General features: G+C 37.6%; 1 long non-coding RNA gene across 1 annotated transcript; it reads left to right on the forward strand.

Moving 5' to 3' along the window:
* The first annotated feature begins 11,968 nt into the window (after nucleotides 1–11,968).
* LOC129771098 (uncharacterized) lies at nucleotides 11,969–12,549 on the forward strand. The gene is made up of 3 exons (XR_008742282.1): nucleotides 11,969–12,181; nucleotides 12,244–12,290; nucleotides 12,499–12,549. It is a non-coding gene; the product is annotated as an uncharacterized LOC129771098 (long non-coding RNA).
* The last annotated feature ends 706 nt before the right edge of the window (nucleotides 12,550–13,255 follow it).

Below are 13,255 nucleotides of genomic sequence, written 5' to 3' on the forward strand. Positions count from 1 at the left end.
AAACTCTAATAAATTCTATACACTCAGGATTTTTTTCGCAGGATAGAATTTTGATATAATTTGTCGCGGTACACTAGTAGATGTACTTTAAGTATTTTCTCATACCCTTTTCGGACCAATGAAAATTCGGCTAAAGATAAATAAAAATATTCTTTATCGAATGAGTATTATTTTTTTTCCAAAATATATATTTTTATCAAGGCTCATATGGCGTTAGCCTGACGGGGCCGGGAGTTCAATATTTTGACAGCTTTTCTTATTATCTATGTTAGTAATATGTAACCGATTACTCACGGTCGGCTCGAGGTTAGTATTACAAGTGTTCTCGTAATTCGGATGTTGCTGTCTCCAATACTTTGTACGTGTACCCGATACGGGATACGGGATACTTCCTATTGGGATGCAGCTGACCATTAATCAGCAACGCCCCCTTGTCTGTACCCCATATCTAGCGTGGTGCGTCTTCTCGGTACAACCTTTGGCTCTTGTTGAATGATCAGTGCACTGCACAACCTTCGGCCCGTGTATCTGTAAAGAGTGTGTGTATGTATTGCCGCAAGAAAGTAGAAGTTTATAGATCGGATAGGAAGGATATGAAACAGGGACACAACGAAGGAAACATCATTAAACGTTGACATCGGCGTTTCTGAGGAACAGGTATAGATGATGCAGAAGATCAGGATCACGGCTACCTAAGATATCCCGGACGGGGATATTCGATTGTCTGCCTTGTGCTCCCAGTGCTCTAGAGAACTGAGAGCGAGCAGCATGGTAGCCATCGCCACAATCACAAAGATTGTTTGCTGCGAGCCCAATGCGATAAAGATGCGCGTTTAGGTTGTAGTGATTGGACATAAGCCGAGATATCACGCGAATGAAATCACGACCTACATTCAATCCCTTGAGCCATGCACTCGTCGAGACCTTAGGGATAATCGTGTGTAACCAACGACCGAACTCATCTTCACTCCACACGCGCTGCCAATTTACGAGTGTTTGCTGACGAGGAATGTGAAAAAATTCAATGGCCTTTCAGCAAAGCAATTTGCCTTTCAAAAAGTGTGCCTTCTAAAGTGCCCACCTTAGCCAGTGAGTCCGCTTTCTCATTCCCCAGAATCGAACACTGAGAGGGAACCCATGCTAAGGTAATCTTGAATAATTTTTCGACCAAAACACTCAATAGTTGTCTTATTCTTGTTAAGAAATAAGATGAGCGTTTATCAGCTTTCATTGAGCGGATTGCCTCTATTGAGCTGAGACTGAGAATCTCGAAAATGTATTTTGGGTCATTTAAATTAATTTATATCACCCATATAAGTTGTACCAATGAAAATTTGGCTAAAGATAATTAAAAATATTCTTTATCGAATGAGTACTATCTCGAGAATGTATTTACGGTCCTTTCAAATAACTTTTTTTTCAATTTTGATGATTAATTAGTCCCATACAACTTATTTTTTTATTAATTCGTTTATTTTTACAGGCTCAGTTACGTAAGTTTTAAGGAGCCAAATTCTTAACTATATTTTTATAACTATATAAGAACAATTTCCTAATTCTATGGTTTTTTTTTATTAATTCGTTTATTTTTACAGGCTCAGTTACATAAGTTTAAAGGAGCCGAATTCTTAAATATATTTTTAAAACTATATATATATATATATATATATATATATATATAAACAATTTTCTTACATCTATGGTTAGTAAGGTGGAAAACCGATTACTCGCGGTGTACTCGAGTTTGAAAGGGTGACATATTTTTAGGAGAAGGATGGGATATAAGGAAATTGTAACAATGTTGATGAGCACTCAATTCTTAAATCTATTCGTATATCTATAGTTTATTTACATTTCAACTTATTCTACTATTTATAGCAAGGGGACGAATTACCCGCAAAGGAAGGAAAGGAGGGTATAAGGATGCAGGGACAATCACACACGAAGATCTATAGCTTTAAGGAAAACATATATTTGGGACATGTAATCAAGGTCTAACCGAGCCAACACATCTCTCACCGGCACATTGGGCTGTCTTCCTCGGGCCCGAAGGGAGTTTTCTAAATTCGATCTGGCGACCAGATACACCTCGCACGACCAAACAACGTGCTCGATGTCGTGATAACCTTGGCCACAAACGCAGAGATTGCTGCTGGCAAGATTGAAACGGAAGAGTAGTGCATCTAACGAAAAGTGATTGGACATGAGTCTGGAGAAGGTGCGAATAATTCTATGGTTAGTGAGGTAGAAAACTGATTACTCGCTGTTGACTCTCTCCCATACAACTTGGCCTATAACTTTTTTCAGACCCTTTTCCGATTAATCAAATTGTGGCTGGAAGATTGGTGAAATATATCTCTGTTGAATAACATTGCTCACCCATGCTCACGTTTCCGTCTATAACTTTTCTCTATTAGATCAAGAAAAAATGAATTATGTGGAAAGATGAATGATTCAATTCTCTATCTAATGAGTATGATTTTGAAGGTTGTTACTTGATAAACATTAAATTCATTATCCATTAAATCCAGCAAGACGTTGAACAGAAACTCGCACGCAGCAAAAACTTATATCCGTTGAACTTTCATCCACTAACTTCACACATAGAGGCGAATGAACTGCAAAGTTTAAACCCCCTTGAAAACTTGTAAGCAAAGCAAGCAACTTCACGCAAGTCAGAACGTGCGGTCCTAGGCGTATGTCTTACATATTTCTTCCCGGTCCTTAAAGTGGTCAAAAGAATTAACGGTTCGCTTGCATTTTCGGCGGTTCGACGCCTTGTTTATAACATTCTGACTATGCCTCACTCCTCGGCGACTGTCGAGCGATTTTTTTTCTGAGTATAATCAGAACAAAAACAAGTTTCGAAATCACCTTACCAACGATACGATGAACGCTATTTTGAGATCAAAAGATTTGATTAAACGTCGTGGCAGCAGCTCGAAAATTTTAATAAGGATAGTAAGCAATCTAGATTTAGAAAAACTATGTATAAGCATCATTTCATTTCAACAAATGAGTATTTATTTCATGCTACTAAAACAGATTTTTCTTCACAACGAATATTTTCGATGGTATAGATTTTTGGAAGAAAAAGTACAGATGAGGAAGAACTTTAACCCCTCAGGTACAGATAAAAATGTGGCAACACTGATCATTGGAGGTGTCGGGAATCCAATTGCTATTAGGGTTGACGGAATCGAACTTCGTGTTCCTTTGGTGTAGAAATGACAATGGTTTTCAGGAGGAATTACGTACTTCTATATCTATATAAATGAAAATGAATCACCAAATAAGTTCAAAACTCAAGAACAGTTTGTCCGATTTAATTTGTTTCATTTTGTTGTGTTGGTCTCGGCCCGTAGATGCTATGGCGAGAAGATTGGGAAATTTTGAAGGAAAATGGAAAAAATCTGTAAAACAATAATTCCCATATGTTCTACAGTGCACAATGGTCCAGGAGATGCATTCAAGTGGAAATTAGCATTTAGAGCTCGACGGTTATTCTCTAGACAAAAACTGTCTTCGACAAAGTTGTTACATATGACAGAGCGCTTATTTTGATGTTATCAAAAATAGGGTGCCCAGAATTGTCGATGAATTAACTTCCTTATTTTTATAGATAGAGGTAAACATAGTTCATTAATTTTGCAGTCCCAGTTATTTGAGACGTCTTTGTAGAACAAAGTTTTTTTCTATCTCTTGAAATAATCAATATAGCGCCTTTTTTCTAAGTTGTGTTACGGTCACCATGAAAGGAACGGTTCTTAAACCCTACCTTTATATTTCAAATTCTACATACAAACTGTTCTCAATAGATTTTTAGAACATACTAATACAAACATTTTGCGATGCAGAACTTGTCTATATCTCAACTTCACTCAAAGTTATTGATATTTCTTCTCAAAAAAAAATACGCTCTCTTCAGTTGCTTGCCATTCTTTCTGGGGTAAACATAAAAAATGTTTGTTGACGGAATTTGAAAGAACAAATTTCACTCTAGATAATATGTGATTTTCGAAGATATGTTATTTTTTGTATTTGAGTAAATTAAAATTGAAATCATGAGTTTTTAGTTAAAACCCCATCAATAACTTTGAGCAGGATTAAGATATTGACAAATTCTGCATCACAAAATATTGGTATTGATAAGCTCTAAAAGTCGTACGAAGATAATTTTGATGTAGAATTTGAAATATAAAAGTAAGAGTAAAAAAACCGTTTTGTTCATGGTTACCCTAATGCGATTTAGTTAAAAAACAACTTTGTGGCAGATATTTATTCTTTAGACAAAAACTGTCTTCGACAAAGTCGTTACATATGATAGAGCGCACATTTTTATGTCATCAAAAATAGGGTGGCCAAAACTGTCGATGAAATAAAAAATATAACTTTCTTATCTTCATAGATAGAGATAAACATAGTACGACAATGTTGTAGCCCCAATTATTTTTAATAACTTTGTAGAACACAGCTGTCTCCGCCTAGATAGGTACTAAGCGGAGTTCCAGAGTGTTGAGATGAGGATAAACTGGCTACCCGTTGAATGATGCGGTGAGATGATGAGATCGAATATAGTCAAAGCTGACCTATACTGATCCAATGATTTATTGCGACTGAACCTGTACTTTCTTTCTTTCTTTGTTTTTAAGAGGCTTTAAACTTGGAAGTTCATTTCGACCTGTACTTAACATTTCGTGCCTTATTTATGCGATTGGCCCACAATCATCTGAATAGCGTTTGTTTGGATTGCGTCTGGAATATTCGCTATAACACAATTGCGCGTTGTATAGCGGGTTTTTTTTCCATGCGTTCCTGGTCCTTTGACAATTCGCTTGTTATTGTTTGTGATTGTTATGATTGTCTAGATGTTGTTTTGTTGTGCTGTTTCAAGAGATGCAAATAATGTGTATCAGGTTTTGTTCCGTGTTGAAAAGGTAAGTAACAATTAATATTCAGATATATAGCATCACTAATTACTCTTTCTTTGCAGGTGCGGATTCAGGTTCTACCGCTCCAGATATTGTTCAAAGTGTTGCGTTGAGTGTTAAGTATTTAATGTAATGTAAAGTGTTTAAATAAAGTTGTTTGTATTAAAATCGATGTGTTTGTTTTTATAGCTTTCCGTTTGGGCCGTAACAACAGCTTTTTTCTATCTTTTACTATAATCGATTTAGCGGTTTCCTAAGTTCCATTAGGGTTACCATGAAAAAGCAGTTTTTTTTGCTTTAACTTTTATACTACAAATTCTGCATCAAAAGTGTCTTCATACGACTTTTAGAGCTTATCATAACCAATATTTTGCGATGCAGAACTTGTTAATATCTTAATCCTACTCAAAGTTATTGATGGTTTTTTAACCAAAAACTCATGATGTCTTTTTAATTTACTCAAACACGAAAAATATTATAGTTTTCTAAATCACACATCATGCATCTCCTGGACCATTGTGCAGTGATGATTTCAGTCCAATTTAAATTCGTGTTCCGTTTCTATGAATCGAAAAAAAAGTAATGCATCCTTAAGTGGAAAAACACATTTCTTTCCAGTTATTATCATACAGACTTTAAACTACAAAATTTATTCGCCTTTAGCCTTGAAAAAGGCCAATTAGATGATCAATCACTGAATAGTTCTGGGAATAAACCCACGAGCGGTCGATTTGTTAGAAACGTGAATGTTCAAATGTATTTATATAAAAAACAAGTTTGGGATAGATATTTCACATTGCTCCATAAAATATAGTCCAACAGTTTTGAGGTGGACGCAGTTGATTTTCTCACCTCCGCAAGTGAGTAGACCCCTTTGAAAAAGTGGAAAAAAATACGCGTATTTCAATTTCAAAATTTAATATCAATGAACATTTACGTTCCCGTGTTTTCACATTCCTGAACCATTAGAATAAGGTTCATTTCAAAACGTGAATTGAAGGTTGCTATCAACTGGCTATGTGAAATTAAAAAATTTGCATCCAAATTTTCCACACCTTAAATTATTCCCTCCCTTCCATCAAATGCAATAGGTTGTTCATGACAGGATATCTAATAACAACAAGTTCCGAATGTGGCAAATAGCACCGATGCGCAACCGAAAAGACAGCATATCCCAACGTACAGCAGGAAAGAAAAAGGAAAAGTTATTTTCTACGTTAACCTTTTTAATGCGGTCCCTATTCAACGTATATAAGGTAAATGATTTTGGTTTGTCCAGTCCAAAATATGTTCATGGTTTGTTCACTTTTTCGAATGCTCTAATTCAGCACACCTTTGTCAAATCAGGTATTCGTAACACATATTTAAAAAAAATTGTCTTTTTCATGACTTACAGTAGTTTCTAGTATATTTTCACGGAATCACATGTTTTAAAGGATTATAAAATACACCATCTATTAGTGTCAATGCGCCCCTCATTCGAGCTAACTTTTAATCGATCACCAGATGATTATTTGGCACGTATTCAGACCTTTTCTGGATTATAACACTTACAAATATTGTAAACATCATTCTTGCACACCATTTGTATCAGATTTACATGGCTAAACCATTAAATTAACGCATTTTGATGAACTCAATTCTGATCATGAGTTGTCCAATGCAATAATGTTGCTTTGTCCACATGATTTCTATGACAACCGCTTGGCGCGCTGCAGTTTGTTTATTGTGTCCTTCGCGCATAGCAGGAATAAAGTTTCTTTATGTTGAGTGTGTTGAGGAGAATACTTTTAAAATGCCCAAGAAAATGCAATATTCTGAAGAAATCCTCAATTAAGAATAGATCAATATGATGACAGTAAACTCAAGCAATGACAAACGCAACATCTACTTGAGAAACATTTTCATTCAAAAATGGTGATTTCTAAAGCCGGACAAACCATGATCAGAGGTGGTCAAACCATGATCATAATTCCTCTTTGAGGAAAACTATTAAAAAAAATAAAAAATTTAATAGTTTCAACGCCTTATGGTAGTATTAGCAACTAGAGACTTGGGGCTTTTCAATAAACCCAAATTCGTATCGATTATATGTGATTTTCATGAAGAAAAATCGATTTGCATTTACTAGTTGCGTAAAAACACCCCAATTCGGACAAACCAAGATCATTTACGCTATATAGGAGAAGTGTGTAATACGCACCCCCTAAGCGAGAATGGATTTATCTTGACCGTGCTCTCAAAATTTGAGGTAACAACTACGTCAGTACGTAGATTAATTAACCTCAGTCATCTGTAATCGATCTGTATTTCAGATACTGAATAACAAAAGTGCTACGAATTTTTTCATGTAAGACGCTCAAATTCAAAATTTCAAATCATACGGTGTTAAATGGCCCAGCAGAAGTATAATATGCCCATGAGTTGTTTCTCTCAGAGACTATAAAGCTCAGAAAAACCAGCTTGTATGAATGAGAGATTCCATCAATCTATTCCCTTCATGCCAACCAGCGAAGAGAAGAAACCGTTTCTCCGGTGAGCGTGTTCTCCCAGTATTCGTACATTAATTCTCCAGTCCATGCTTGTTTTCCTGCATTCTCTGAGCACATAATATAGATGCCAGATGTGAAGACATGTTTTCGTTTTGAAGACATTTAATTTTGTGAAAACATACTGCGGTCGGTTCAAAGTATGTGAAAACAATTGTTTGTGTGATTTATCGAACATGATTTAGAAATATCGGGATGGTTTGCTCATTTTTGTTCATTATGATTACATTTAAAGACATTTATTCGTGTCATGCAGAGATATTTGAAAAAAATCATTTGGCATCCCTCACATACAAGCTATTTCTCTCGTGAGAATGTTATCCGGCCGAAAGCGAGCAAATTGCCCCGATCGAGGGTATACCATACTGCCCGATGGTAAGCTGATGCGAAAAAATATCAAATTGAGAAGGAAATGAATCCTTTCTTACCATTTTCATCACCTGAGATATTCACTGGGAACTCGACTCAATAAATATGACCCACAGCTATCGCCTCTGAGTCGGTTTCTAGCAACAAAAACCTTATAGAATAGATTTAGAAAATTACATCGAAAATCGCTTCCAAAGAAAATTATTTTTCTAACTTTTTTAAAGCATGTTACAAATGTAAAACTTGCATGGTAGGATTCTATCATTGACTAGCACGATTGCCTATATCCATTGCATTTCTATTCTTGCTGGTTTAGGAGAAAATCAGGCGGGTCAAATTGCCCGGAAGGCGCGTTTTAGACACATCTCCTCTATATTTTGTGGCGAAAACTGGATTAGTGGAATGGTTTCGAAAGTACCAAGCTCTAGAAGCCAAACTAAAAGGTTTGATTAAAGCAAAAAAAGCGTGGATATTGTCGGAAGTTCCTCAATGATTTATCAAGGGATACCGCTATGAGCACTCTTTGGAATACGGCTAGGAAAATGCGTGGCTGGAACCATACATACGAAAGTGAGGAATACTCTGACCGTTGGATTTTTAACTTTGCACGGAAGGTTTGCCCAGACTCCGTTCCTGCACAAAACGTCATACGCGACATTCCACTTCAAAACGATTATGAGAATTTTTCGATGGTGGAATTCTCATTTGCCCTTCTCTCATGTAACAATTCAGCTCCGGGGTCGGACAAGACTAAATTCAACTTGTTGAAGAATATTCCCGACTTGGCAAAACAGCGTTTGCTGAACTTGTTCAACAAGTTTCTGGAGCTGAATATTGTCCCGCATGACTGGAGACAAGTGAGAGTGATAGCCATACGGAAACCCAACAAGCCGGCTTGCGATCACAACTCGAATAGGCCGATTGCAATGTTATCCTGTATTCGTAAATTGTTAGAAAAAATGATTCTACTACTTGGACAAGTGGGTCGAAACGAACAATTTGCTGTCAAATACGCAGTTTGGCTTCCGCCAAGGTAAAGGGACGAATGATTGTCTCGTGCTGCTATCTTCTGGAATCCAAATCGCATTTGCTCGCAAACAACAAATGGCTTCCGTTTTACTCGATATCAAAGGGGCATTTGATTCAGTTTCCATGGAAACTCTCTCAGAGAAGCTTAATAATCGTGGACTTTCACCAATTCTCAATAATTTCCTGTACAATTTACTGACAGAAAAGCACATGATTTTCTCTCATTGCAGCTCTAAATCTTCTCGTTACAGTTTTATGGGTCTACCGCAAGGCTCTTGCCTAAGCCCCCTCTTGTACAGTTTTTACGTCAATGATATGGATGATTGTCTAACTAGAGACTGCACGCTGAGACAACTTGCAGACGATGGAGTTATTTCCATCACGGGTACTAATGTGTGATTCACATAGCACGTTACGGAGAAGAACGTCTACGTTCCGTCAACGTCTTCACCAATTCACACATGCAGTCAATGCTTCCACCAGCACCGTCACGTCAAATGCCAAACGAATGATTTATTTAATTTTATTCATGGTGTCGTCACCTACAACAATTTTAAATTGCAATGCCCTCTTTCAAATAAGCATGCCTAGAATCAGTTCTAAATTGTGATGAATTTTTGAGAATCATTGAATTCAATTATTTAAATGCTTAAACCCCGTAGTCCGACCCTTATGCAACAATAATAATAAATAGAATAATTCTTTCAACTATTCGCGAATGATTTTCACTCCGAAATTTGGAACTAAGAGATATGTTGACATAAAAAGTACAGTAAGTAACTTGTAAAGCGATATGCTGAGGCACCATTCAGTGTCGCATTGGAGTCGGTTTTGACCAGTAATTGGACATTTGCGACTGGTGGCGACTTTCAATGTGGGGCCATAATTTGGGCCCCGAACTCAATGTTTACAAAAATGTCCAACTAGAGGTAAAAATGTCTAATTAAACGTGTTGCATCACAGATCTGTTCAATTGGCTTAATGTCGATATAGATGTAAATTACTGTACAACCAAATCAAAACAAAAGCCGAGACACAAAGCCCAGACAAAAACCAAACGAGCCGTCCGTCTCCGTCAATTATTCTTTTCTACAAACCCTGCCGGTCGTTTTCGTTGAACGTATGCTGACGGGTCGTTACGTTGCTGGTGTATGTGAATGTTTTCATGAGAATTGCATGGTAGAATCATTGACGTATCGTGACGTGACGGGACGTGAACGTGACGTGGATGTTGTATGTGAATCGCACTTAATTCGTCGTTCTGCAAAAGTCGTTGCAAGATACCCTGAACAATCTGTTCACGTGGGCCCTTAAGCTGGATATCGAATTCTCTACGGAGAAAACTGAAATGGTCGTTTTTTCTAGGGAGCACGAGTCCGCCCAATTCCAGCTTCACCTATCCGGTAAAGCGATCAGGCACTCGATGTTTTTCAAATACCTTGGAGTATATTTTGACTCTAAATGTACCTGGGGAATACACATTGCGTATTTGAAACAGAAATGCCAGCAAAGAATCAATTTTCTCCAAACAATTACCGGAACATGGTGGGGTGCCCATCCAGGAGACCTCATTAAGTTGTACAAAACAACGATATTATCAGTGTTGGAATATGGCAGTTTTTGCTTCCGATCAGCTGCCAGGATTCATATTCTCAAGCTGGAGAGGATACAATATCGTTGCTTGCGTATAGCCATGGGGTGTTTGCATTCGACACATACGATGAGTCTCGAAGTCTTGGCAGGAGTATCCCCGCATACTTACATGAGTACCTTACCCACGACGTGCAGCCTTCACCAGGCATCTCCAACCAAGTTTGCTTCCCATACTTTTGCAATTCTCCTGTCCATTTTTATCTGTCCATGCGACATAAAATCCATGGAATCATCTACGCTCCGATTCTATTCCTCCGATATTTTCGGCAGAATATGGGAAAGCTAGATCTGATAAAATGTTCTTCACTGACGGTTCATACATAAACGAGTCCACTGGCTTCGGCATCTTCAATGAAAATTCCGCATATGGAGTGAAGATGAGTTCGGTCGTTGGTTACACACGATTATCCCTAAGGTCTCGACGAGTGCATGGCTCAAGGGATTGAATGTAGGTCGTGATTTCATTCGCGTGATATCTCGGCTTATGTCCAATCACTACAACCTAAACGCGCATTTTTATCGCATTGGGCTCGCAGCAAGCAATCTATGTGATTGTGGCGATGGCTACCACGACATCGAGCATGTTGTCTGGTCGTGTATTCTGTTCCATGCTGCCCGCTCTCAGCTCTCCAGAGCATTGAGGGCACAAGGCAGACAATCGAATATCCCCGTCCGGGATATCTTAGGTAGCCGTGATCCTGATCTTCTGCTCCATCTATACCTGTTCCTCAGAAACGCCGATGTCAACGTTTAATGATGTTTCCTTCGGTGTGTCCCTGTTTCATATCCTTCCTATCCGATCTATAAACTTTTACTCAGTCACGACAATACATACACACACTCTTTACAGATACACGGGCCGAAGGTTGTGCAGTCCGCTGATGATTCAACAAGAGCAAAGGTTGTACCGCTCATGACAACTTTACATGAGCTGATCGTTGCACCGGCCAGTGATCATTCTATCCTGGATTCCTCGAGTCGAGAAAGACGCACCACGCTAGATATTGGATACAGAATAGGGGGCGTTGCTGATTAACGGTCAGCTGCATCCCAATAGGAAGTATCCCGTATCGGGCACACGTACAGAGCATTGAAGACTGCCACATACCATTTATGAGAACACTTGTAATACTAACCTCGAGCCAACCGCGAGTAATCGGTTACATATTACTAGCATAGTTGTAAGCAAACATTGTCGAAATATTGAACTCCCGGCCCCGTTAGACTGACGCTATATAATAGCCTTAATAAAAATATCTATTTTGGTTAAAAAAAAACTTTTTTTTAAACTACTCATGAAGTTTTGTATGAATTTCTACGCGATTTTTTGTGTGATTCCTATTCCTCGCACAAAACAAATTTATCTGTGAATATCAAATAGAGATAGATAGTTTTAAGCCGCACCAAATAACCCAGTTTAAAATCTATTCGAGCGGTTATAAGCACGGTGTCGGTCGAGTGACGAAAAGTGCTACAAAAGTGCCGGAATTTTACCCCGCCTTGCCACCCGCAGGCAGCACTGCCCTAAGCTTCTGCTATAATCACAATAAAACTACACGAATTGAGCGAATAGCCATCAAGCAGCATATTTTCTCCTCATTGAACTGTCAAAACACAACACAACAGTTTTAGGAAAGAGGAACGATTTTTGTATGTATTAAAAATTGCTTTTATTTTCAGTTTAAACATAATTTAATTCGTTTCAGATTCAGATTGGCTTGATCGAACTCCCGAACTGCAGAGTAGACAGATAGTACAGGTGAGTAAGTTTATTTAATTGTTATATAGGAAAAGGTCGGCACTATTAAAATAATTGTGTCGGATAATTTTCCCGTATCCAGGGATGTGACCGGAATAAATATTTGTTATCTGATAACGAATATTTATTCCGGTAATATAATAAAAATAGTATCGTTTCTATAGGCTATATTTTATATACATGTATACTATTTATTTTTTTATTTCAGGATTATTTCACATTGCCTTCCACCGCTCCACCGACAGCAGTAAATACAGGTGAGTGCTATGATTTATTTTTCCGTATAATTTTAACGTTTTTATTATGAAGGGAATCGATCTAAAGGTAAAAACGGTTCCTTGTTTCTGGTTTTATGTAGACCAAGGAATCGTTTTTGTTATCGTTCCTATCCAAGTTGGAATCTTACGTACCTGGAAACATTTATGTGTCACAAATCACTCTGCACTGCTGGTCGTATTGAGAATTGTAATAAGAGTTGAGAAGAATGTTTCACGATAGACAAATCACTGAGAAGGTTTAATGCTGATGTTTGACTTTACCCCGTGTTTTCAAATTTTGGGATGAAGAAGAGAAGGAGGTTGTAACACCTTACAATATCTCTTTGGCGAGCTTTTTCATGTGTCTACGGCACCAACTTGAATTGGTCATTTTATGCGAACTGGAACTAGAATTTCAAAAAAGAAAAGAAAATCTGTAGCATTTAGGTGCAAGCAGTAATATTTTACAAGATGCGCCCAAGGGTAAATGGAGTAAGAAAAATATAAAGTCAGAAAAGATCGATTTTATAATTTTGATTTTGAAAACTCCATTCTCCCCGGCCATGGAATTGTTGATGTTGAAGTTTCATTGTTGATGAAACGGCAACGAGAAGTGGAAGCGGAATTTCTCGGAATAAAACGAAAGAATTGTTCGACTCAAGCAAAAATCTCAATAAGTCATTTATAGAAAGATATCGATAGATGTCT

Source organism: Toxorhynchites rutilus, chromosome 2 (genome assembly GCF_029784135.1).
Source record: "Toxorhynchites rutilus septentrionalis strain SRP chromosome 2, ASM2978413v1, whole genome shotgun sequence".
NCBI lineage: Eukaryota > Metazoa > Arthropoda > Insecta > Diptera > Culicidae > Toxorhynchites > Toxorhynchites rutilus.